The sequence below is a fragment of the Echeneis naucrates genome, chromosome 9, assembly GCF_900963305.1.
Source record: "Echeneis naucrates chromosome 9, fEcheNa1.1, whole genome shotgun sequence".
Lineage (NCBI taxonomy): Eukaryota > Metazoa > Chordata > Actinopteri > Carangiformes > Echeneidae > Echeneis > Echeneis naucrates.
The window spans coordinates 8,302,670-8,329,920 of NC_042519.1; positions in this window are offsets into that span (position 1 = coordinate 8,302,670).

Sequence of the window (27,251 nt, forward strand, 5' to 3'; positions counted from 1 at the left end):
CATAAAAGGCCTTTAGTTTGTTGGGTAATGTAAGAATGCTTTCGTTTGGGGTCTGGGTTACGCAAGAGTGGTTTCTGCAAAACTAAAAACTGACAACAGTAGCTGACACTTTTATCAATTTAAATCCCACAGAACCAAGTCAATAAATAAAGAAATAAATAATAATACAAAAAAATTTAAAACAGCTTTAAACAAAAGGATGGAAAAGTGCCAAATCACACTGGAGAGAGGAGAGTGAATTTGAGGGAGAGTAGGCAGCTCACTCTATCGGAGCACCCTTTAAAGTAGTGCCAAGCGCCTTTCTGGTGCCATTCCACTGCATCTGCTTATGAGGTGCTCTCCTCTTCCTTTCTCTCCTCTCCTCTTTTCCTGTGACACACGCCTGTCTGGCTGCTGCGGCAGGGAGATTGTATAACCCAAGTGTGTAAAACAGTCTTTTACGGCATTGTAAAGATTTACTATTGGAGTAAATAACGGTGGGAGAACAGGGCTTTTAAATGGAACCCAATCAATATGTCAGAGGAGGCTGCAGTGGAGGACAGGGCTGTGTCTGACGCCACACACAGGTGGATGGGGTAGATCATTGAGCGGTCCACAGAGGAATACTAGGTGGAAGTCTCAACCTCTTAGCTCAGCAGAAAAATGGTCCAAAAAACCAAAACTTCAACATGATCAATAAGTCTGGTTTGTGTGTGTGTGTGTGTGTGCGTGCATGTGTTGTGTTATGAGACAAAATCAGCCAGTAAAAGTTAAACAGGACACTTTGACTCATAAACTTGTTGATTTATTAGAGGGAAGATTTCTTGAAAATTTGGAAATAAACAAAATATGTAACACGCTCTTGCATACAACAGTGCATTCTGGAGGAAATTCAACACTTTGCTGCTTAAACAGGAGCATGCACATGCACTGGTGTGCAGAGAAATGCAGACATGCAATAAATTCCAAACCCTCTGAAGGCAGCGTTGGCTCTTTCGCTCCCTCTCTCTCACTCACATACACACACACACACAAACACACACAAACGTTCAGCCCCTATAGACACTCACACTTTCACACAGAGACACCCCGGCCTCATGAGCAATAAATTGCACAGCCCATCTAACAAGTTCATTTCCGGAGGCCAAAGAGGATGGGTCCTCTGACTTTGGAGTCAGCAGCCTTGTGAGGATCAATGGCAAGAGACGGAGAGCGAGGGGCAAGGAATTGAGCTGAGATACAAAAATCAATCAGCAATTTAATCGCTTCGGGGGGGAAGACAGAAAAAAGAGGACGGGAGAATTCCACCGCTTTTTTACTTAAAAAAGCAGCACTTTGATTTAACCCTTTGACATATAGTATACATCTCTCAGTTTTATTGAAGCTTTTCTCTGTGACAGCAGATGCTCCAATGGGAGCAAATCTATTTTCAGACTCAAGCTCACACAACTACCGGTTCCCTCTACAGATAAGACTTGGTTAATGTGCCAGGAATAGAGAGTGGCATAAATGAGAAATTTGGCTGTCGAGCTTCAGCTTTTAACTATGTGCATACTTTTGTTACAGCTTGCGCACAGTCATTACGTGCAATTTAAGTGTCTGCAACTTCACTAGAAGTTGCAAATAAATAAATATCCTTGTTCTTCAAGCAGGAAGTGAGGTCAGCGATATGAACGCTTTAGGAGGGGTTTAACTGTTGATGGTAAAATTGCTAGCTTGGGGAAATTTTCTGTGGATGAAGTGGTTGATATGGGGCTTGATGTTGATGAGGAACTCCTTTAGGTCAATGTCCGTGGCTTGGAATTGACACTATTGAGCGACCAAGCTTTAGACTAATAAAATGAGTGACAGCCTCTGGCTGCAGAATCGAAGATATGGATCCTCTCAGGAGAGAAAAAGCTAGTTAGAAAAAAGTGAAAACATAGATGTATTCCTCAAATAAGCTCAGCTCAAGAAAGAGGCTTAATAGAAAGAGAGCAGGTCAATTGGAAAATTTTGCTGCCTTTCTGTGAATAGTGTTGGAATTGAAGTGTTTTGTTTGTATATTTTTGCAAATGTGCCACTGTGTCACATATATTTTTTCACAAGCGTACGGAGCATTAAAGTTGTCCTTGTAAATGTAATTTCAGTGTATATAATATGGATGTTTGTGTGTATTTTGAGTATGGAGTATGGATGTGAATATATGTGTGTATATGCACATATATATTTGTGTGTATTGTATGCACTAGAGTGCTGGGGCGTAACAGGCTGATTCCTCCAGAACTCAGGCATTGCTGAAACTTAGCAACAGGAGCCAGGGGCCTCCCTCCCCAGAGAGACTGGCTGCCGAGACACATTCATTACCAGCCCAGAATCTTGGGCTGGATTAAAAATTCATGCTGTTTACAACAACAAAAGGCCCCCCCCGTTAAAGAATATGAGCCCTTCTGAACAATGGCTTCACCAAACCGTGAGCAGATCGCTGACATCTCAAAGGAGACCAGTGTGTGTTTGAATTTGTGTGCTGCTAACAGCTAGTGTTGTGCCTTCTCAGTGTATGCACACACCTTCATACGCAGTGGTGATATAAATAATGATACTGTTTACTGCAGCAGGGAGTGAAAACAGCCTGAGGGCACTTGAATAAGGACACGATTCCCTCAAAGTCTTGTGCCTTGTCATGCTGTTCACACCCATAAAAAAAGGAGCATGTATTCTCAGTGTACAGCACATATGTCTGTAGGTGCTGGTGCGCTTTAGCTGGAATGAGCTGGATTTTGTGCGGAGTTTGTGAGCCTGTCTCTGCTCGGCTCATTTACAAATGCCTGTGTGCTGTGCTGTTGGCGGATTTGCTGGCAAAGGGATGGTGCTTATGAGCTCTATTCAGTGTTAATTAGCACACTCCACAGTGATCATTATATCAGGTTCCTGTGGTGACGTCTGATTGCATTGTCCCCGTGGGTGGGGTGGAGGGGGTGAAGCTTTACCAATAGGGGAGCACCACACACATACAGTACACACACAAACTTTGCTCACAGGACCACACATGCAATTTCCCATTTAACTGTAATACTTCACATGCATATAATAAAGCCACACACACACCCACTGCGCTGCATGGTTGCAATGCAGTATGCAATTCAATGTCAAGATGCACAAGGATATAAAAAGGAAAAGCAAAAGGGCAGTCAGCCAGGCACTCACATGAACAGCCACCACCCCTCCGCTGCATTAATGCCCCATGGAACAGGTGCAAGGTCAAACCACTACGCCAATAATAGATGCTCCTCATCATTCTCAAAAATAGTTCTTTCATAGCCACTAAATGTTTCAGTAAGGTTGTGTGCTGTTTGTATTACTGTGACGTGAATGAGGTGAGGGGCCATGTGTGCACAGGTCAGGGAGATCCCCGCTGTGTATGCCCAGCCCCGACCTTTCACCTGTCTTCTCTATCGGAGCAGAGGAGCTGACAGCACATTGTTCTTCCCCGTTGGTTTGCTGGGCCGCTGTTTTTGGTTGTCTCCTCTTGAATGTTGGCCGCTTTATGGAAAAATGAACTAGCATGCTGAAATGGGCTGGAGTAGTGTTGCATACTTTGTTGGTGGCTTAACGAGATCGTGTTAGTCCATCAGGACATTGTGTCCTCACAACTCACAGCGATTTCTGAGGGGCCACTGGCTCATGAGCTTGGTGATGTTGCATAATGAGGAGGATTGGGGGGGGGTTGAATTTCAGCCTCCCAATACACTTTCAGTTGTGCCTGATGCAGGGCACCTGTTTTTTTTTGGTATTTTTTTCTTTTCTGGAGGTTGCTCTCCTGGGGGCCCGGCTCAGGTTTCAGCTTTTACATAGTTCGCCAACTGCCATCTCCCAGCCCTGGCATCCCACTGTATCACTGACTGACTGACAGTACGCTACCCATGACTGTCATGTGCTCTACAGCACTCAGCCTTTCTCATCATGGGGCTGTCATGAAGGTAGCACATCTACTGGCACAGTGGTCTGGGTGTGTGTGTGTGTGTTTGTGTCAGCGTGGTGCATAAAGGTATTCATTATGTTTGTTGTAGTGTTTTTAAAAATACCAGCAAGAGCATAAACAGTATGAATTTATTTCCCTATATTTCAGTAGGCGGTGTTCAGATTATCAGTGTCCAGATTCTCTGCAGGGAAATGGACACACTGTGTTACTGTTCAAGCTGTAATAAAGTTCCACATTTGCCACAATAAAGACATATTAATTCAACAATTTAATCAATTTATTAATCTCTGTTGAGCAAAGAACAAAAATTTAAGGAAAGCAAATGATTAAAACATTCACCAATTAATGCATGCAAGTTATAGATTAATGTGTCATGAGCTTATAAAACAAAGTGCAGTTAACTGTAGATATGTATATGTGATAATTTATACATTATAATATGAAAGAAAATGCCAACGCTTCTTTTCCATTTCCCCTTTGCACACTAGTGGGAAAAAAAAGATAATAAATCAGATTACTGTGATCAATAATTAGGTAAGCTGTGGAATGCAACGTCTCGTGATAGTGTACTACAACCTTGAAAAGGCCATTGTTTTAAATTACCTCATCAGAACATATGAATTCATGATGCTTACAAGGAATGAGCCTCTGTTAGACACCGGCCTGAGGCAGAAGCAGAGAATTCATTTCAGCTCTTGATTTTCACCACATACAGGAAGACTTAATTGAAGCCCTGGGTTGGTGTTACAGTAAATGAAAGAAAATAGTGTCATATTGCCTTCACTTCACATGGTAATGTGTATTTGTGCTAATCCGATTTATGGTTGAAGAGTGGCCTGAAGAAAGCCTTCAGTTAGTCTGTAGCCACTTGGACAGTCTGTCCACAGCTCTGGGTTATGCGGATGTGGTTCTCTTCTTACTAGATGTAGAGCTAAAAGTTCCCCACACGACAGCTACGGCTCCCTGACTGCTCATCCTCATTCAAAGCCTCGGTCTTCAAGAGGTGCAGGAGAGGCCACTTGATAGCAGCAACTGAATAAAATTAGAGGAATACGATCCAGATGCCAAGCAAATAAATGCAAAAGAATGAGCTGGGCTCTTTGTCACCTAGGAAAGAGCAAGTGGCTTTTGTATTTGTGAATGAAGCCGAGTTCATTCTCTCAATACAGTCCTTGCTTCCCTCTCTGTGGGATTGAAATGCCAACTATCTCTCCATTCCACCCCTCGTTGCTTTCCGCTCTTCGCCATCGCTCTCTCAATGCAAGGCCCTAACTTACACAACTCAGGAAAGACAGAGTCTGAGAGAGAGGGAAAGAGAGATAGAGCGAGAGACAACACACAATTTTACACTTGCGTGCACACAAACAAATAAGGGGATATTGATTGGAGCCATGGCTGCGTTCACACTGATGCTCCTCTCAATAGATCAGTCATGCTCTTGCAGCTTACCCTACTGCAGCCCTGCAGTTTAACACCCCTAGCCTGCGCCATAGGACACATTCAATCCACCTGACACCTAAATAGCCCCACTAACCACACATACATGCACACTGTGCTCCTCAGAGCATGAACAGGCTCTTAAAGTCTAAATGTGATTGTTTACCTAAATTATGGCAATTCGAGTTCAAGTATTACAATAACAAAACTCTATTGATCTCTGTAGGGACGTTGTTTCTGTACTTGTAAAGTTAGAGCACAGACTGAGCACAAAGTATCAAAGTTAGTAGAGGTTGCCAGGTGATTACATATAAACAATAAGACATGATATTGCATCCTTTAAATATGTTAAGGAAGTGTTATTAGGAAATGTATTTCCATTGTCCAAGGGCATATGAAGCTTCGATAGTCACACTTAGTTGAAATCCAAAAGACACATTTTCAGGCTCAAAGTGTGGGAGTAGTTGCAACAGTCCTGATTCACACTGCTACCAACCCACAGATTGGCTGACACCTCTATGGGCAGCGAATGCTGAATCATAACGTGACTCTCTTGGCTGTAAAAGGAGCCAGGAACGTCCTTCTTCTGCCTGCCCTAAGGGTGGAGTTTGATTGATTTGAAGGATGTCAACCAGACATGGTGTTTCACACAAATCCAGCACGTAAATTTTTCATGCTTTCTGCGGATCTGCAGTGATGCGCTACAGAGGGGGTCACGCACATGCGTGTAAACATGAGCATGAAACAAGCAAGGAAAACAGTGATGTGCAATTTCTGCTTGACCTTTTGCAGATCAAATTCCTGCGTTGTCCTGGTTTTGTCTGTACTTCTAGTCTTCATCATAGAAACCCTGGAAGACAAAACTAATATCTAATTTTCCAAACTCTCAGAGAAGCGTCTGCAACTGTTGTCTACGCAGCTCCTCTTTGGATTTAATGCCACATTAAGGGGTCTTACACACATGCACGCATGCGCACACACAGACACACAGTCCTATTTAATAGCCCACTGGACATATCAGTCACACCCATGCCTCCATATATAAAATCAGATACACACACTGCATCTTGTTCTTCTCATCACCAAAGCTTTCTTTCCTTTCAAGCAGATTCAGATTTTGTGACTATTGTGTTGCTCCAATGTGGTTAGAGGGTGGGTGGTGGAGGGGTTGAGCAATAAACCCAAATCAAAGCTTGCAGGCAGCTTGTCAGAAACCTATGAGTGATGGCACAGAGGATACATCCATGTTTCTGGTACAGCCTGATTTGTACCCACAGCTATTCTATAGCAGCCACCAGTGTGCAAGACAGCAGTGTTGCTATATGGTCAACGGGATTCGGATTCCTTTAAATCAGGATGTGATTTAATATTTTGAGGCTATACAGTAAATCACATTCATCACCACTTGTGTCACTCCTCTTCATCATCTGACAAATTGATGTAGGGTCGAGACAAATTATGTAATTGGATGACCACAAACTACTGTATGTAAGAAAAGAACTCTGCTGTTTTCTGTATAATGAAAACTTTGCAGCATAATAAAGCCAGAAGAGAAGATGTCTGAATACAGGAAAAAAAAAAAATCTTCCTGCTGTCAGGCATCTGCAATGTTCAACAAAATATTTTCCAAATAGCAACAAACACAAGAATGTACACACTGTCATATGTCTCCTAGCACCTACACACACATGTACACACACCCCTGTTGCTCTGCCTGTTGCAGAGACACCTGCACTGTAACACTAAGGTGTTTACAGGAAACACCATCCCTGTTGCTCTTGTGTTTGCCTGTTCAGGCCCCGCAGGGATAGAGGCCACCTCACTATCGAGCAGCTTTGTATCTGTCTGCTCATGTAGGACATGCCCCGTACATGCACGCACAGCCTGCATCTCATGCCTGAGTGAGTCTGCTGGCAGGCCCTGGACCGGGAGGGCTTCCGAGTGTGGCCTGTGCGGACACGAAGGAGTTAAAGTGCCACATTCCTGAGTTTAGAGGCTGCAGCTAATATTGCATTTTATTGGTGGAGGAGTTAGTGACTGAGCACAGCTTAGGTGTTCACATCTGGAGGAGTCGGTGTCTGTTTAACTCGCTCTAACAAGAGCACACACACGCGCACACACGCATGCATGCAAGCAAGCACACAAACATGCAGAGAAACGCACACATGCTTATACATGCTTAAAAATGTGCCTAGATACGATAACAGGCATACATACATGCATCCTCTTGCTGCTGTCACATATCGATACCTTCATAGATAATCAATGGTTAAAAGAGAGCCCAATCAGTGTCATATTAAGCTTGGGGTCATTTTTGTTTGTGTGAGGTCATCTTTTTGACCACCCACTGGATGATGTCTTTGGCGAGTTGCTTAAACATGGAACTCATTTGTGTTTAAAAAAAGAAATCTGAAGGTGTGTTTGCAGTCTGATATCATTTCACATCAAAATTACTCGTACAAGTGCTTCTACACAAAGGCAGTTGACTCCTTCTGTGCTGCCAGCTGAGTTTCACAACTGCAGGAAGCAATGTCAGATGAGGAGAGAAAAAACAAACTGTTTGCTGCTGTGTAGGCTGGACACGTTGCATCGCATGCCCAGTTTGTTGCTTATCATAATGTTGAATTATTCGTGTGAGATGTTTCGATTGGTGTGTGTTTATAAAAATTTACTTTGGGACTGTGCTTGCTCTTGCATTGAAGAGCTCAGCTGAAGTGTATTTTAACAGCACAGTGAAGGGCAGGTGATGGATCTGTGTTGTTTGCTCTGAATGATGTCACAGAATGAAAAATGGGCAAAAATTAGCAGATTAATTTGCAAGTTCTGTTACGTCACTGCTGATCAGGACCTGATAAATTAATATGACCATGGAGAGAATGCTTTTTGTCCACTTTGCTGGCAAAAGTGCGACGTTACAAGGTCTTTGTGGGCTATTTGACTGGTGTGAAAAGCGCTAAAGTCAAAATCCATTTTCCTGATTATCCAGGTATGTTATTTTCTTGTGTGATTACTTTAAAACTGGATGTAAATGCAATTAAATTATGATCTTCACAAATTTGTGGTCACACAAAAGAAGCATAATCTGTGATGAATCTAATCAAAAGATGAATCTAATCAGTAAATGTCAGCATCCTAAAATAAGCATTTCTTTTGCTGAAACAGTCCCACACACTCTTGCACAGCCCATTCAGGGACTGTCTAATGACGTCAGCCAGTTAACTTGGGTCTCCATAAATATCCCGCACTTCCTTGTGGTGTCTGAAATTGTTATTTGCATAGCTCTTAACATAGTATTGCAGCAGTGTGAGCTGTCCCTTGAATTGCAGAGGAGAAGAAGAGCAGGTCTAACAAGTGCATGGCAACAGCCCACAGTGCAAAGCTTGTCACTCACGGAAAAAGGAACCCCTGATCGTTCAGTAGCCTCTGAAGTGTCAAGACAATGTGGAATGTGACTTACAGGTTTCAGGAGCTCTGAGGATCACATGTTTAGCATCTCCCCTCCCGGGTACATTCCTCTCTGGTGTGGTTAGAGGTAGGGAGTTGTTGCACACACACTGGGTTGTATCTGGATTTCATCACCACTGAACAATCCTGCTCCCAATTAACTCACACAGAGAGAGGTAAGTGAGGCAAGAGCTCTTTAAAGTGAGCGCTGTCGCAATCAGTGTTTAAACACTGATCTTTAAAGGGAATGACAAGGGTTGTGGCACAACAAAACCACCAGGACTTTTTTAAAACAACAGCTCAACTCACTGGTTTACCTCTCAGTCACTACTCAGCTGTTTTAAATTTGATGGCGATTTGTATTAGCTTACAGTATTTAAGGAGACTAAATTTAGCTTTAGATCAAGTGGCTGTTGAGATCGCACAGCTTCTGCTCACTAGTTAGCAGGTCTTGACCATGCCTTTTAATCTCCCTTTGTGCAAAGGCAAACATTTTCTCTGAAGCAATCTATAGCTTTGATTTTCTTCTTTCTTCTATTGTAACATTTGGTAATTAAATACACATACAGTGGATGCTAATTGGAATGGGAAATCACTGCCAAAAACTATTGTTCCTGTCCAACAGTACAGAAGTTGAATTTGAAGTGAGTAAAATTTGCCCCCAACAAACAGGTTCTATTTCATAAGAAAACATGGAATTGTAACTGAAATATTGACAAATATCCCCTGCAATGTATGATTGTTCAGCTCCATTCGTTTATTGCCTCAGCCCCCTCCCCTCACCCCCGCCTCAATCCCCCACATTACAGCCATTTACCTAATTGGATAAAACGACTCCTGGATGTAAGCCAAAGGGGTTTTATAGTCCGTGTTTGCGATTCGGATGTTTGATTATAAGCTCTCTTTGATAATTACTCCCAGTTTGCTACCAGCCAGCCGGGCCCACTCTCTTTATCGCTTCCTCGCCGTGCTGTGAGCAGCAGTTGTGTGTGCCCAAAATCAGCCACCGGGCTGTAAAAGGTACCACAGCATGCCTTCTGGGCCCAACATCATAGGCGTGTTTCGTGCCCAGTTTACCAAGGCTAATTATCTCTAATTTGAGGTAATGGCGTGATCAAGTGTGTGCTATTATCACAGATCCCCACTCACCCTCCTCTTTCAAACTGCTAGTCCTTCAAAGGTTAGCATTCTCCAGATTTGTTGTGCTTCTGCTGATTGGTCTCCTGTTTCCACTTCCTCGCTAACACATTCCATCCTTTATCCCCATCTGTTCCTTTTAGCACAGACTGCTCTACATTCACCTGGATCTGAAACATAGTTAATGCATCGAGGATTCATGATTGTAAGTGAGAGAGATAGCTAGCCTCACCTGCACCAGCCCTGAGGGGGTCCTTGAAGCTGATGTGGTTATCAGTGCGCTGAGAGGGAAGGAGACATAATCCATTCTGTGGCTCATGGGGGTCTTTCATCGACCTTCCCCATTCTGAAAGAGTCTTTCCTGCAGGTCTTACCCAGGGCTGCGATATGGCCTTACCATCCCTCCAGCCCTGCTGATATGGCCCAGCTCTATTAGGTCTTGTCTGCATGCTTGAGCTCATGTCAGTTACGGAGCCTCTCTGCCCAGAGGGCATTAGTTGGCAACTCTGGAAGGTAAAGACCCCAAGGACATACTGAAAAGTTGGAAATTATTATAACTTAGTCCACTTTCTTAGTATAGTGCTGGGGAGCTCAGAAGCATTTCTTCTCTAATTATGCTTCATTCAAACTGAGAACTTTTTCTGCACTTTTACTTCACCTTTAAATTGAAAATGTTTGGAGCAGATATTCATCATTCACACGTGTTTCCATTTTGGTTTATTTTTCATTTTGAAACTGTGGATGAGATGCACAATTTCCGCTCATTTTTTGAATTACACAAATTAATGTGGATCGGTTGTTTTGACACAAAAAGAGGGGTTGACCCCACATTTTAATTACACCTGCAGCTTTTCATCTTTTGCTTTCAATTGCTTTTCAAAATGCTTTTTTAAGATGCTTTTTGTGTACTTTAGTCACAGTCGCATGCATGCCTGCATTGACACACACACACACACACACACACACACACACACACACATGCATAAACAGACACATACACATGCACACAGCAGCAGTGATTACCATTGTTCTAATCCTTTTATTTTATTTCCCTCCCCATCGTTGCCTGCTCTTTGGCAGCCTGCATGCAAATGTGGTGGGTAATGAGCAGAAAAAGGCATTGAGAAAGAGGGGGTAGGCGAGAGAGAGAGAGAGAGAGAGACGGTGAGTGAGACAGAGAGACAATTTCTATGCCTCTGAACAATCAAAAGAGCAGCACACCCCCATTCTTTGTACTTTCCTTTGGCTTGTCAGCGTGTGTGTTTGGTGTGGTGGTGTGTTGGGTGTATGTGTGTGTGTGTTGGTTGGGTTGGTTGTGTCGGTGGTGGGTTTTGGAGGGTGTGTGTGTATGGGGGGGGGGGGGGGTTGTTGCTGTCATGTGTCTGACAGATATTGAAGATAATTGTCCGCTTTCTTCGTCTTGCCTGTGTAATTCCACTGCTGCTGCAGCTTGAACAACATTCACCTGGGCAGAAGAGGAGGGTAAGGCGGATGTGAGAGGGAGTTGCAGAGAGTGGGGGTTGGTATGTTTGGTTAGAGGAAGAGAAGTATACTCGAGTTACTGCTGTTAGTGAAATCTATTTCATAGACAGAGTGGATTCATTTGGGTTTTGCCCTACTGACAGTGTTGTGCTGGGCTGAATGCTGATGGAAGAAGAGAGCCTGTGACAGTATAGAAGCATGTTTAGGTGACCATAGAAAGTTTGCCGAGTCTATGGGTCCCTCACTGCGCAAAAAAAAAAAAAAAAAAAGGTCCCTGTGGTGCCACGGGAGGAAAGCACATGGTGAAGTCATGGAGACCCAAGTTTCAGAACAGGTGTCTCATTGGGTGGAATACATTTGAATGATAAACACCCAGGAGAGGATTATTCAGGCATCTCCAACCCTGGATGGAGGGCATCTACTATTAATGAGATGGAGGGATTCAGATTTCCAGACCAGCTCCTGGCTACGCATGGGAGCTCTGCACTGTTAAAATGTTGACTCTGGGGGACAAAGGGATTCAGGTGGGTTGGTGTCCTGGAAGTTCCTCAGTGTTTGTTACGATGAACTGCTCACACTGAACACTCTCCGAGCACTGAGACGCTCCCATGAAGAGAAGATACAGTAATCTGCTTATTTATAGACTTTGCTTAGAGACAAAGGCTTCTAGTGAACCTGTATCGACATTAACACTCCAAATGATTGATGCAAATGAAATTAAACACAAATGATTCATAGGTAAACAGTGCCAGTGTTTTGATTTGTTAAAGAAGCAGCACACACACACACACACATTCATTCATTCATACATCGTAGACACAAAAACAGATCTGACACGCAGGCCCTTAATCCACACATGGAGCCTTTGCAAATAGTGCTATTCAATGATTTCCTGCATCACAGAAATGTATTAAACATTTGCCTTGATGAAATATACCTGTTACTATATTAATCATTTTGATGACGTGAACCTAGCTGATGCAACTGTCGACTGAAGCTGAGAACTTCTGTCAGTACCAAATGTGGGGGGGGGGGAAACAGAACTTGAACTCAACCCACGCATCTGTTGTTTTTTCCTAAGTTCTAGGAAAGCTGGGGAATGGGAAGAAGGCTCTGTAGCCTCGCTTTTCCTCCTCCTTTCAGCCCAGACTTCTTCACTGCTTCCACTGACCCCTCCTCTTTTAGGCAATGCTGAAAACACTGGAATATGCAGCCAAATCAAACAATGGTGGGTCCCATTGCTAAGCAGTGTCTAGAAGGACTGGGCCATCCTCCAAGCCTGTGGTCACTGGAAACACTGGTGAATGCTGGGATAATACTAGGCTTTAACAGAAGCAGCACTCTTCCCTCCTCCACCCACATGCACACGCTGACACACTGTGCCTGCAGACACACACGCGGACACTAGAGCCTGCACAAAGGGAAGATCGAGGCCTGGCTGCTCATCACTGGCTTGTATATTGCTGAGTTCTGATGCAACAGCAGCTGTAGAGCCTGCTTTGTTGATTGAACTCAGCATGTAGACAAATCAAACTGTTTCTGTGTCCGTAGCTGTGATGGCGACACACATCATCATGGTGTATTCCCAGCCCAGATCCATGAGGTCACCTGTCCACAGTGGGGTCATATTGCGACTATGGTACTGTACGAGGTTCCTCTGGTGTCCGTCCAGGACTCCATTCAATCAATGGGCTGCAAGTTCATCCTCTAATTACTGCAGTGGGCGCCCCTCGTCTCCTCTCGGCAACTTATCAATAACACACTTCCACTTCTTCCCCGGGAGCCATAAATCTTTGGTACTGAGCCTCCTTCAGTCTCCAAGTAAACGGCCTAAAGGAAGCCTGGACACATGTGTTAACAATCGTTGACAGCCTCCCCCCTCCTCCTGTAGTAAAAGCCATTGGAGAAAGGAGCATGTTTACATTTTCTTGTTGCTCCACTGACTGAACAACATCGCTGTTTGTCTCCATAGTGCCTGTTTCATTCTGTATCTTTACCTCTCTCTATTTTCTCCCCCTCTCTGTGTGTCTCTCTCTCTCTCTCTCTCTGTCTCTATATGGCCTTTTCTCTTCTTTTTCTCTCTCTTCCAGAGGGGCCAGGATTATGTCTAGAGTAGGGGGAGATAACCTGTAGGCCATGGATGAAGGGATTTGGAAGATGGAAAAGTTTTTTTTTATTATTTTTTTGTTAAAGTAGGAGGGAGGGCAGAGCTATGTTAGATGCAGCATGGAGCTGTTGGATTTATTACTGTATGAAAGGTGGGAGAGAAAATGACACAGGCTTGAAAAGAAGAAAACCCACTAGAGCACTTGCTCATCATTCAAATACAGACTCAGTACTGAAAAAATAAGCATCTTATGATATTCATTATAGCCCCATCAACAAAAGGAATTACTGGCTCCTAATCTTAGAGCATAAGTAATTCTCAAGGGTCTTCGGTGCTTGGGGAAACTGAAATTTTAACAGTGACAACCTCTGTTCTATAGATAGAGAAAACTAAGGAGAAAAGGGGGAGTAATTGTTAATGTGAAGGATTAGAAAATGGCTGAAAAAAGCAACAAGGCTTCCTTTCGTCTCTTTTATCTCAAAGGTGCAGCTCCAGGGGGCTGACACAGAAAACTAAAAAAAAAAAAAAAAGTCATGTCATGACATTGCATATGATTATTTGTGCATGCATATGTGTGCACACATGCCTACATGTGCATGCACCATTTTCAGGGGCCTTTTCTTTTTATTGTCCTCTTTTCTTTCTCTACATAGATTGAGACAGCGCTGAACAATGAGCTTGTGCAGGTTGAGTGATTCCAGCATCCAGGTGACGCTCCCCAGGCACATTCCCAGTGTGCTGTCCTACAGTTGAGAGCTTCTACGGCTTTGAACCCAAACAGGGTGTGGCAATCCCATTACCTGCTTGTCCTCTGCTGTCTCTTCACTGTAGCACGGTAGAAGAACAGGGCTTTAAATGGACTGGTGGTGCTGTAGGCAAGGTGACATGCAGAGGTACAATATGCACTACTGTGTTGCCACTTGCCAATGAAATTACAGCAGTGTGGTGAGATTTCACAGGTAGAAGGTGCAGGTAATGGAGGTCAGGCTGTGTACCACTAATGTTCTCCTCACCAGACATTGTTTGACAAAACTTTCTTTTTTGTTTTTTGTTTTTCCTGAGGTCATAAAAACATATAGTCAAGGAAAGCATCCATTTGAATTCTGAAAGTGACTGAATAACGCTGCGGGGCCATTTTCAATTCTCCCTCAGAATTAATTGACTTAATGCACACTTTTTTTTATGAAGAATAATGTCTACGGTATGTGAACAACAGACAGTGAGCAACAATGTACCAAAATAAGACTTCTCAGTTCATGGTGTTCCAAGTCATTTTTCAGCGGAAGGGTAGTTCATATATTTTTAATAATTTACAGTAATGAAAATGTCTTATTTTCTCAAAATTGAGAAAAAAGCCAGTGTCCAGAGTTCTCTCTAATATTTTCCAGTTTCATACCCAATCAAAATATATATATATATTTTTTTTGCCATGTAAAATGATACTCTTCTTGTGAGCTAGGTTGTTTTGTTGATGTTGTCCTACTGTTGTAGCAACCCCAGTGTGTCTATTTCTGAGAAAAAGAAAAAAGAAATTCTTAGACAAACATGCGTAACTGTTTGTATGAGAGTGTGTGTTTGTGTGTATGTGTTTGTGTGTGTGTGTGTGTGTGTGTGAGAGAGAGAGAGAGAGAAAGACTGAGTGTGTGTGTGCGTGCTGGGATAAAGTGCATATGTGTTTGCATGCTCCAGCAATGTGCAACACATTAAGTTCTGGCAGTCCCTCCACATGGGCTGCATAAGTTTGATTCATATGTACAGTAGTGCTCCAAAAGGCTGGTTTTCTCTCTAGGAGTTGCCAAAGATGACTCACTTTAGCACTCAGGATACTCTGTCGAAGGAACTCTGAATGTTCTTTTCAGACTAAGAGGACAAACAGGGGAGCCAGTGGTCAGAGACAGCAGATACATCTTTGACAGAGAGCCTCTGCTGTGCTACAGTTTCCTGTTTGCTGGATCACAAAGCAGAGCATCTTGAGAATTTGCCCAGAATTTGCCTGGAATTTACTTTCTCTCTTCTGTTCGCGGTGTTGTTATGGTGGTGGTGGTTGATGGCAGTGCCTGAAAGTGTGTGGGAGAGAGGAGGTGAGTGCAGACTTGGCATGTGGCCTGGCTCCCTGCTGTTCAGAACGCATCACGCCAAGGTTCTTTTAATTAGGCTGATCAAGTGTTTTGTGGGAACCGGACCCATGCTCCATGCCATCAACACATCTTCAAGCACGACTCCCACTCGCCCCCGGTATCCCTTCATCTGTCACATGTTCCTTTTTAGGGGTTTTTATCTCCTTTTATTATCACATTAGAGACACTTGCTACATTTCACATCAATGCCTGGCAAGGGAAGTTCTTACCTGAAAATTGTTGATGTCACATTAACGCTGCTGTTGTTTCTCCTGGATAAACAGCAAACCAATAATTGCAGTGTGGATTGCATTCAAAGTCTGATTTTATTCTGCATAAATGAGACCATGTTTAAAAAATATATATATAATTTATATGAATATGTGGTGGATAGTGGTTTCACAGTACTACCATCAGAACTTTGCTGTTGAACTCTTGCTTTGCTCCGTGGACACAGTCAGTATGTCTGAGGGCAGCGATAAGAACAGTAGTGATTTCTTTTCCTGATGAAACACATATGTTCACTGGACACAAGACAACTGAAAAGCAAAAATCATAGAGGCCCCTTAAAAAAAGAAGCATTTGGTAAATTAATTTTCTTAATATTTAAGAACGCTAGCACTTTCTTTCTTTATGTTTTGAGAGAAAATAGCACCTGTGCACTGGCCTCCTGGAGTGTGCTGTCCATCAGCGTGATGTTGTGTGCGGCTGTTGTTCGACGTTGCCACGGTAACTGTCCTCTTTATTTCTTAGGGGGCCCAGAGGCTTTTGGGTTGCATATTTTATGCATGGAATGTAACTCCCAGAAAGCGGGGAATTGGGGGGGGGTTACAAAGTACAAGTGGAGCAGCTGATCCTAGAGTATATGTATGTAAACCCTCTTGTCTCTGGTCTCTTTCCTTGTTGGCTTTGTCACCTCCATGCATTTCAACTTAACTGACATGATATAATAACAACTGGAGTCATAGAGTTTGCACCAAGAAACAAATGAGCACTACGGGAAGAGTGTAGCTGAGTCCATTAAGGCTGTGGCACCTTTTCTCCAGTGATACAGTTGCCTGCTCTCTACTGACTCCTACAGCATGTCTGCCCTCTGTGCCCATGCTTTCATTGTGAATTTATTCAGGCTTTCTTAAGTATGATCATTCAGATTATGCTGACAAACACTGACACACATTAGGGAAAATATGTAGGGTAGAATCAAATCAATGAATGATGCCATTTCCCTTTACCTGGTTGATGTTTGGCACTGACTGTGATTAAATATACAGAGCTGCCTCAGATGAGCTGAATTAGCCGGCATGAAATTCCCGTTTGCAGCAGTAAAAACGTCCTCATTCTCTGCATTCTTAAAGTTGAATGTTCCCGTACAAGTTTGCCATCAAAAACAAAGCCTGTAGGCAATATTTATCATTATTATATTTATGGGGCAGGGAAAATCTTTTTTTCTTTCAAGTGGCATTTATTGCACATAAATAAAGACACATATAAGGTCATTATTTATCAACAGTGTGGAGTCCCCCCACACTCAGCCCACCTTTCACGCACACACAGCAAAGGTAAAATCAGTTAAATTCTCTCATTGCCAGCCCAGCGTCCTCTGGGAGCTGTGGCAATGAGATCCTGAGCTGTAACGTTCACGTTCACTGTAACACTCCCCTCCACCACCACCTCACGGTCCACTGCTCAAGTCCTGCCATGAAATACAAGCCTACAGAGGTCACAGTGATTGACCTGTGTCGTAAAATGCCAAGTGTGATGCATGCTCAGACGCTGCCTGTTCGCAGATCCACTGCTCGCTGTGTACAGTGCAGCCATGTGGGGCTTCGTAGAGTATGTTTGTGATTGTTTCTGAATTTGTTTGATATTCTGTGGAGAGTGGATCCATCCAAATGGCAATATTTACCCACTTGCACATGTGTGTCAAATATTTCAAGAGATTGCAAATTTTTTTCTTTCTTCATTTAAAAAAAAAAAAAAGTGTTTTTCAAAGCTCGTACTTCTGTTTATTTAGATGGATCATTTTATGTGTGGACAGATTTTTAGAGTAAGCACGCCAGTGACTTGGTTTCTCTCTTGCTGAGCTCACTGATCTTCATTGTATATCCTTCCATCCATCCTGTATTGCAGGGATAAGCTGTGAGGAAATGAGCTATTGCGCAGAAATGCAGTTTCTGTAAAAAAAAAACAGAAACTATTTGAGTGGGTCAAAAAGAGTCTATTCCTTTGTCCTCATCTGTCACCAGTTGTGTCCCTGGTGTCTGGCCAGGGTGTATGAAGTCCCATAACATCGGCTGTGTCTGAACAGCATCCAAAGACCAGCACTCACTCTGTATATAAACATTAAGTAGGAAATGATTTCCAGACCCCACTTTTTTCTCCGTCCACCATACTTGTTTAGTTTCTCGCTTCTTTAACACTTTGTGAAGAGAAAAGTTTTAGACATGTATATGTAAAGAATTAAACCTGAGTGGTGCAATGTATGAACTTGTATACATCCAGCCCCTCTTTTCAGGCTCATCTCCTCCTGTCAAGGTGGATGGTAGTCACTGCGGTGTAAGTTGGATGTGAATGCAGGAGCAGCATGGTCATCATTGCGGGCATACAGAGGAGCGGGAGGAAGGACAATAGAGGTGAGCTATTCTCAGGGGGAATCTCACAGGGGTAAATGAAGAAGGGCTGTGTTGCTTTGGTTGAGAGGTCAGTGCTTAGCATGCAGGTGAACCCTTTGTGGAAGCACGTGTAAAGCCTAACCATATCATAAGGGAACTTAGAGTGAAGTGTCAGAGTCAGCGTTAGACAGGGCACCTTGTTTTGAGGCACTGATATGGAATGAAAACAGGCACATACTCCCCTGTTATGATCATCAATGGAAATACGGTTGAGGGCTTGTAAGAACTAAAACCCTGCAATGTCCTCAGTAAAGGCGGTGTGTGTGCCTGTGTGGGTGTTTGTGTGTGTGTTTCTCTGTGTGTGTGCACAAGGTGTGTGCTAATGAAATTCAGTATTGATCTGGGCAAAATAGACTTTATACATCATTCATGCTCTCTATCAATCAGACACTGCTAAGTTTTCCAAAGCTGCTTGTTTTAGAGGAGTATAAAAAAAAAACTCCAAGCAGAGCAATAATTACTTTAAAGAGATTGTTTTAAAGTCTTTCCTTTAGCCTTTTCTCAAGGTGTAACAAGCTTATCTGTCAAAGACAATGTCTATTGAATGAACTGCTTAATTTGAAATTGATTGAGGTTCTTTTGGTTTAGGTGGGGAAAAACTCTCTTCCATAGACCAAATTGAGACTTGGGAATTTAAAACTATGCCAAAGGACAGGTCACATTAACACAAGGATAGGTCCTTCATAGTGGGAGAGGTATATCCCCGATGAGATAAAGATACATTTGTGAGTGTGGGACACCTCCTCTGAATAGTGAGATAGTGCCATCCTCTCTTTTGCATGGTTTGTTGGATTGTTAGAAAAATGCTACAGGGTGGATACAGACGAAAAGCAAAGAAAATAAACACAGGACGTGGTAACCTGACACAGGAAACCCAGTGAATGCTGGGAGTGAGCAGTGAACCGTACTTCCTGTAGGACAGCACAATGGCAAGCAGTGGCCCCAGATTCCTAAAAGAGGCTGTAGTCGTGGGGACAAGGAAGGGCAGCCTGTGTCCTCCGGTCCAGGGCTGATAAGAGCATAAGATAGAACCGGCATTCATGTCCCTCTCACTGCTTTGGGAAAGCAAAACATCCTGAGGTTGCCGTGGTTACCCATTTCATTAAAGATGAAAGCGCAAATAGAAAGCAAAAACATTTATTCGGAGTTTTGTCACATGCCAAAGGGGTCCAGGGTGGAAGTTTGTGTCACCAAATCTCCCCTTTTGCATCTGAGACGCAGAAGACAAACATTTCCACCAGGCAGCAAAACAATCTTCTCACTGAGTTTTCCCAACACTTGGCATCTCCTTTTTTCTACTAGTTCATGCCCTCACTCATTTTGCCTCCTCCATCAAAAATGTCCTCAAGGATTTTATGGAAGAATGCGGTTTTTTGGGCCGGTGATTCATCAGTGGTTTTTGCCACCTGCCTTTTTGATTAATGTCAGACAATCCTATTCCCTTAAGTCAATGCTGTATTGACAGAGGTGGGAAATCAGGGCAACATTTTATCTTGAGAGGTTCATGTTTAAATGTACATTAGTTGGTTTAATAATGTCCTAAAGTTAAAATGTTGTGATCATCCATCACTCTTACCCGGTGACTTAGGGTTAGGGTTTTTGTCACTGTCTGCATTTGAACACGATGTAGTGTTCATTTTGAATCAAGAAAAAATAGACTTCACTTTTTTTTTTTTTTTTTGTTCTTTTTTTAATACTCGTAAGAAACCTTTCCTACAGCTGGCATCGTTGGTAGCATTAGTGTTATAAAAGACATCATTTTAACTTTTATTATGTTCAACTGCCAAGATCAGTGGAATCATTGCTTTATTTGGTGCTGTATTGATGAACTTCCTGATATACAGTGCTACAAAAATTGTTATTACCTTGAGAAATATTACACAAATGTTTTTCATGGTTGGCAGGCCTTACTTTCTGTAAATCCAACCTGATGACATTAGATGCCTTCTTTGTGCAGTGGCTTTTGTAAAAGGAAGAGATTTTTCCACACTGTCTTGCTACTGTACTCATAATGTGAAGGTGACAATGCCTTCACACAATTACAATTTTAGTTTCAAGCCAATAACACTAGGTCATGTTAATCTACACGAGTACAAATCCAAAAGCATGTAAACCCTGGTTTCAAATCAAGCTCCTGCTAGTTCAAGAGAAATAAAACTCTGCCCACTGCAGCTGCGCTTCCGCTTCTTTCTATGTGTAAAAAAAACACGTATCACTATGATAAAAGACAAAGAAAGCAAATTCTTAGGTTCCTTCACCTCGGGAGTCTAAGATGAACATGATGGACAGGTTGGACGACTATATGTTTCACATTTTGGAGCCCCACACTTAGCCGGAGGGCTGAGCAAAGGAGGTGGCCGTGGCAAACAAGGTTAGCTACTGACTCAACAGAGAAGGCCATGACAGTGACGGGATGTGTCGGTAGCCATTGGCAAGTGATTGTCATGATCTTTTCAGTAAATAAGGAGGCAAAGATATCGCTCAGAGGCCTGTGTAAGGAGGATTACATCCAGCTATAGACACTGTCTGAGTTAGTGCCATGAAAGGTTTGTATTTGAGGGTGTGAGATTGCTCACATTCCCCTGCTCGTTGCAACTGCATGAAACGTGGAGAAAAGCAGCCACCGTGCATTTCTAAGTACATGTAGCATCTCAGTTTAAGACCAATGTTAAGTTACATTCAAGCAATATAGTTTAATTCAAACATATTTATGTAATAATTAAAATTTCAACACTATAGTTAATTACCAGATTCAGCTTAATGATTTATTATTATAAATTGAAATAAGATAAGGCAAGACTTCATTGATCCCTTGGGAAATTCACATGCTACCCAGCAGTATATAAGTAATTAGAATTGGCCCCAGCTTTACTCGCTGTAACATTAAAGTGATGGACACATTACTGCATTAGTTATTAGTATCCAGTAAAATAATATGTACATTATAGAATGGGCCATTCCTCATAATGACTACTTCTAGTATATTTTGATAACGCATTTTTACTTTTTCTTTAATGAAATTTGCCCTCACTTGAAACTGTTTCTTTTTCAACATTGTAGCAGTGGAACTTTTACTTAGGCTTCACCAGTATCGCCTAATACCATAATTATAATCCTGTAACATTATTACTAATAATAATAATAATTTTTAAAAAAGTAGCGTGATAAAGTGAGAATGTCTAGATCCAAATCTGACAGATAGCCTGTGACTGGTCCACCCTTCCTCCTCCTTCCTTTATCCTTCCCCACTGACCTTTCTCTGTCTTCTCCCACACGTAACACTGTCCAACACTCTTATTTCATGGAAACATTTTTGGAGCAGCCCATATCATGCAAAACAACTTACTTTTGGATTAGGATTTAACCAGAATATTAGCTATGCATAAGTGCAATTCAATAAAGCTGTAAATACTTGTGATGTTATTTCTGCCCATATATGGTGGGTGACTTGAAGAATTGATATTAGTCGAAAATGACCAGGGTGGGCTTTCAAGTGTTCCCCACACCTCTCTGTCTCCCACACACTCACATGCCATGTCTTTGTTCCATTTCCCTGATACCCATAAACACCAACTAAAAAACTGGAAGTGGGATGTCTGTGCTTCTTATCTGGCTGTTTTGTTTTGTTGTTGACCCTGTAGCTTGAGTGTATATTTATGTCCAGTTCCTGCAAGCCCTCCCCGTCAAAACCAGGCATGCGTGTTAGCTTGCCCACACCTATCTGCGGCATTGTCCATTCAATATGATTATCGCTGACCCACACCGCCTCCTGTCTCCGGGGCTCACATGAACCAGTACTTCCTCCAAGGAAGGAAATGTTCGTTACCCACGGGCCCAGTGTCACACGACTGCACTGTACAGACCCAAAAAGGCAAGTTTGGCTAAAATATTCATATGTGAACGGATCTCTTGGGCTATTTTTGCATTGTAACCAAGGAATCCAAATTATTCCAAGTTTATTCACAGACAGGGGCATGAATGTAAGCCACTTCAGCAACATATTGTCATCACTAAGTTATTGCTTTAAAGCTCTTACTTCTATTCCCCTCCCCTTCTCTCTCTCCTTTTCTTTTCAACACACATATACACAATGACACATACACAAACAGTTGGGCAGTGGGACTAAGAGGGAGAGGGAGATCATTTGTCTCAATCTGCAGTGATGATAGTTTATCAGAGGCTGGAGGAGTGGAGTGGGAGCAGGTGGTGGAAGCAGGCTCTGTGAAGAGACCACAGTAATCAGATCTTCAGCTCAAGTCAGAACTGAAGGAGTCCAGTGCTGACCTACCAACCAAGCAAACAATTGCACTGGGTTAGTACAACCCCCCCCCCCCCCCCCCACCCCCCAACCTCAATCCCTGAGTGGCAATTGAGACGTTGTGCAGACTAGCCCGTGGAGGCAGGGCTCACTATGACTGTCTTCCACCTGAACCTTCCAGGAGGTGGAGCTCCCAATTCCCAACCAGCAATGTGACTGTCCAGTTTAAGAGAACTTGCAGTACATTTTGGGGGGTTTCTACTTGTTGAAAAGTTATTGTAATTTTAGAATTTCTCAATTTTTTCCTTTTTATTCTGTATGAAATTCATTTAATGATATCTAATGCATGAACCATTTCATACTTCTCCTCACCTCATACTCTCATATTCTTCCTTTTTCTCTCTGACCCATCCACTTGTGGGCAACAATAGATGGTCTTTCTCTCATTCATACAGTGTAGTGTATAGTAATACTGTGGTGGTTGCTATAGCAACCCTCTAGTCAGACGATCTCATTACTGGCCCTTAGACATTTCTTTCTCACTCACTCTCTAAGGAATTACCACTTTTCATTATGATTTCCCTCCCCTCTCTCCCAACTACCCCTCCTTCTTTATCTCTGTCTCCCCCTCTCTCCCTCATCCTCCCCCCCTAAAAGGTCAGATGTCCTCCATGGTGGGGAGAGAGGAAATCTGTAAAAGCGTTGAGGTCTATTCAGTAACCCCCCATCCTCCCCCTCCAATTGCACCCCACAATCATTCTGTTCCTTTCTATAGCTGCAAAGAAAGGAGCCAGAGAAGAAGGGAGGGAAGAGAGGAGCCTTGAGTCTGCTTTTCTTTGGAGCGCATTTTAAAATCTGTTTCTTTTTTTCTGCCCTTCTCTTTTCTCTCCTCAAAGCTTCCTTTTGTGTGGAAAATGGCTCCTTGAACTGATGGTGGAGCAGTGGTCTGTTGACTTTTTTTTTTTTTAAATGTTCATGTCCGCAGTCAATAGCCCATAAATTCATACACATGAACATGTGCACACAAACATGCGCGCGCACACACACACACACACACACATATACAAAACATTTACACATCCACTATGTGCACACACATATTCACACTTTTACAGATATTCGCACATAGACATTTTAACAGATTTGAGCGTATGCGTACATAAATACATACATCTTATCAGGTATATAAACATTTATTCACACACTTCACACACTCACTCACCAAAGCATATAATCATGTTTTACACAAATACTTATTCATCAATATTATTTGTATTCCAATACCATTGGAAATATCTTTGTATATACTTGTTGAGAAGCTACACAATGCCAGTTCTGATCTGCTAAGCAATATTGCATTTACAAGCTATGCCGTCAAACCAAAGATGCACAAAATTGCACATCATGAGAGTGGAAGTTCATTCTTTTAAAAATTCTGTTCCCAAGGTCAAGTTGTTGTTATTTTTCTTTATATAAGATTTTGAAATAGGGCAATGACTTTTGAATATCAAGATTTGGGAAGAAGAAGAAGAAAAAAAAAAAGTGATTTTAATAACCACAATGCAAAAAGCATTCAGTCACCATGGGGGGAACTCCCAGAGGAATACTTTGGTTTTTCATAAAATGCTTATTTATGGTAACAAAGGTGGCAGAGCCTCCCCTATCTCACACTTGATTTCTCTGCATACTCTTTCTCAAACTTTCATTCTTTCATTTTCTGTCTGCTACAAAGGGATAGTGGATAGTGGACAGTGGGCAGATCCATAAGTCCTATTGCTCCTTCTTACATTGATCCATATGGGGCTCTATTCAACAGCATTGGCTGCACAATTGATCCTGGCCTCTCTGCTGTGGTAAACATTTTACTCGGCTTGCCTCCATCCTGATCAATAGCCTTCCTTTAATAATGTATCTCATTGATCAGTTTGGCCCCTGAGTAAATTGATCAATTATTTTAATCCTTTTTTTTTTTCAGCGAGGTGTGGTGTCAAATGAGGGGCAAACTACTCTGGGTTAAACGGTTGGTGCTCTCTGTGCGTTTAAAGCAAGTCCACACATAATCTGCCCCTTTTAGAGGTTATATAATACCAGATATGCCAGTCCGTTGAATGATGTAGTGATGATATCGATGCGAAATAGTCAGAGTTTATCAGTGTTTAAGAACAAAAGCGATATGCGAGTATTGTATTTTAGTTCTGAATAGGATGTAATTAATCATTTCCTTTTTACTATGTACTGTCAAGAGATAAAACAGACAACTTCTTTTGAGAGCTGTGTGTAAGGTGGCATAGTTGTGTTTTCTTTGTGACTGGCTGCGTGCTGATCAGGCTGTATCTCTTCACCTTCATCCCCATGATGGATTTCAAGGGCATTGGTCATCAGCATTGGCGAAGTCAAGGCCCTCCACCCACCATCTCATTACTAGTCCTAATTATCCTGACAAGTCACTGTTGCTTTGTGTGTGTGCGTGCGTGTGTGTCTTTACTTCACAGACATAAGCTAAGCTGTATGAGCACACAGGAACATACATGCATTTATTCTTGGCGTAGACACAAGCATAGACTGAATGAACAGACATAAAACAGCGAAGCAGTGGATCAATAGCCAGCTTGTGTCCCTGACTTCATGGAAGGCAGCAGAAAAGGTATTTGAAATCCAAAGAGTTATCAGAGGCAAGAGAAAAGAGGGAGGAGGTAAAGTCTTTGTTAGTTTGACCTTGCTGAGATTTATCTGCTGTGGAGATATTTCCAGAGATTTCACAGGCCAGGATAACACTTGGAAAGTTTAAAATGGAACCAAAGAATGGCATCTACTCCAATGCTTGATCATTACACTTATGAATTCCCTTCCCCTCTCTTATGCTAATGCACACAAGCATAAACATATTCAATTCTACTAGACTCTCTTTGATCTGCCCATGTTTCTACCAGGATTTTCTGCCTCTGCTTTGCCTCCTGGCAGGTTAGAGAACAGAGGATTCCCATGGCAATCAGGAGCTGATCAGGTGTGGTGAGTGTCACCACATTTGAGCGTTCGCTCATTAAAGTCTCATCTTCATACCCCCACCTATCTAAGATGACGTGACAGAGCCCACAGCACTCCAAACAGCCCCCCCTCCCTCCTCCCTGCTAGCCACACCAAAATGCTCTGATGATCATCTGTCACCGGAGTATGATGCTCCTCTACTGCTTGCTCCTTCTTCCAGAACATAAGTGTGAAACATAAACAGCTCAAAACTGAAGGTTCGCTATGAAACAACGGTTGCTGTTTCACACTTTTGTCATGCACCATCCCAGTAGATGCACTTCACTTCCCAGATCATGCTAAATGTTTGACAGCTGCTACGGACATTAGCAAAGACATGAAACCAAGGGAAAGCACAGAATAAAGGTTTGAACTGCTTGTGATGAGATGTGAGTTTTTCTAAATCACTCAAAAGCAGCATTCAGACACAGATGAACCAAATGTAAAGAACAAGCAGTAAAAACATTAATTGAAAGCTGATTACGCCGCATTTTGCCGGCTGCTGTAAGATTGTGTGTGTGTGTGTGCAAACATTTGAGCATGCGTTTATGTGTGTATTTGATGGTGTTGGTGTGTGCTATTGTGTGTGTCTATAGAGAGAGCGCTAATTGTAAAGGATGTGGCAGGTTGAGATAAGGTTATCTTGACGCAGTGAAACGTCTGAGAGAGAAGGCCAGAGCTTGCAGATGGAATTAGATTGATTAGAGGAGCCATATTTGGGCCATGGTGCTATTTCCAGATAGCCCTCAGTGGGCCTCATCCCCTCTTCCTGGACGGGCTCTGCTTTCGTCCTCACCCTCACCCCAGCTCTCTCTCCCTGACACTCCTGCTGTGCAGCAGGACAGCTGATAGTGCCACAGGCTGTCACTCACACACTAACTGACTGGCCACTGCAGGGCTGAGATAGTCCCAAAGAGTCCCCCACTGACACCCGCAGTGAGTGAAAAAAAAAGAATAATAAAAACCAACAATATATGCACCGTTGCACAAGAGCATTCCCTTCACGTTGCAAATCTGTGTCTTCTGATTAGACTTTGAGGGCTCAACACTCAATTCAACTTCATGTGTAGTAGAGTGTAACTTAGCCTGAAGTTTTCCATTTCAATTTTACCATCTTCCCATCCTTAAGACCTTAGGGTAAACTGATTCTTGCTGCAACACTGTGGTTTTAAGGGATAAAAAAAAATAAAAATCATATAGACTTCATATTAGACGGAGCTGTGGCGAGGAAGTCAATCCCGAAAAATCCAGCGCTCAATTCCTGCCATCAGGATCCTCCATTAGCCAAGCATTAGAAACAAATTAACTCTTCTCAGTTGAATGGCTTGTCAGAGGAAGTGTGGGAAAATCCTCTATTAGGCAGGAGTTAAGTGCCTATTGGAAAGCTAGAGATGGAATCCTGCCTAATAAAGGAATAGTCAACCATTGGAACGCCAGCTGAATGGAGGAGAAGAAGTGCTAATTAAGAGAACAAAGTGTCGTCTTACAGGCTGGTCCATTAATATGAGTTTTAAGCTTCATCTCACTGGCATCTCCTGATTTTCTGAATATGACAAGGTTGTGTCAGATTGCATGTGTGTACTCTGTGTATGAAAGAGTGCGATAAATTTTGTTTATTCTGGGTAGTGGTGAC